Raw genomic sequence first — 1418 nt, forward strand, 5'->3', positions numbered from 1 at the left:
CATTACTCGCTCAGGTTCTGAATCACTGACTTCTTCTTCTTGAGCTTAAAAAATTTCTTGTCCACTCAACAGAAGTGACATATATGTAGCAGAATTAAGCAAACTGCCTATACGCACGAAACTCATGACAACGTGAGCACACATTTTCTGGTAGTCATGACAAGAGCTTTTACGTTCACCACTGTTTCTTTCAAAGCAATTCTAGAAATTGACATCAGGAGGCATAACCTCTCAACAACCAGGTAGCAAGACGTCCGTACATTGTCCTCATATGAATTGAGTCCTGTTTCATAACGATAGATGGCTCGTGCCTCGAGAATATTGCTGCCCGATCTATACTTGGGCGCGATGTTTTGAGCACAACATTGCGGCCCGATTTATACTCGGGCTTGGTCGCCAAAGTATTAGCCCATTGTACCGGTGATAATTCCGTTATTCTACTGTACAAGGCTGTAGAGTGCCCTTTCTAAAACTACCTATACACCCAGTAACAAAACATCGAAAACAGTTTTAAAACAAAAACCACAAAACAGAGAATCAAAAGGTAACTGAGGCTTCTTAGTCAGCTATCGGATAGCTGAAGTGTTCTCATTGGCTGAATACTTGATTAAACTTTCTGCTATGGAGATAGTAAAAAAATACATTAAGGGAAAAATCGGCAAACGAAAGAAATAGAATACCGCCTTCGAATGGCATGGCAGTTCCAAGCTTCAGAGATCGAGCAACCAATATGAAGAAAATACTGCTAATTTTCTTTAGAAACGGACGAATGTAGCGATGTAATAGTTAGAAATCAGTATGAAAAGCGGAGGATCATACTTTGTGCATATCTCTACCACCACATTCGTAGTTGAAGGGAAATTTAAATTAATGCTATTAAGCGAATTCTTGTGTACTATTAAAAATGAACATATTCAAGAAATCGCAGTGAGTAACAATGGAATATTACTAACCTATGAACCTTTATGGGTGTAGTGTCGTATTTAACAATGATTTGTTTCTCCTGTTTTCCAGAGAATGCGGAAAGATACTTATGTTTTGATGTTTTCTTCGTTGTACACTGATTTACGGAGGATAACACTGTTTGTCACACACTATTTTATAGCGCAGTCATTCAGACTGCTTTAATTCCATTTCTCGCAGAATTTAAAATGATGCATAAAATCAAGTGGGACATGTATAATATTTGCCTTTAAATGAACGCGCCACAGTAGAACAATCAAAATGCTCATCGGGAGATAATCCACTCGTAAGTCACTCGAATGGGTGTAATTTACCTTTTTAGCCATAAGCCTGGTTAGCTATATGATAAAAGTTTTCGGTTTAAATGTGAGGAATTCTTTTTGTTTTCTTTTGTTATGGCAGAAAGGAAGGACATTTCTTTAACGATACACCCCCATATCAATTCAGAATCTATC

This window comes from Schistocerca gregaria, chromosome 6 (assembly GCF_023897955.1).
Source record: "Schistocerca gregaria isolate iqSchGreg1 chromosome 6, iqSchGreg1.2, whole genome shotgun sequence".
Lineage (NCBI taxonomy): Eukaryota > Metazoa > Arthropoda > Insecta > Orthoptera > Acrididae > Schistocerca > Schistocerca gregaria.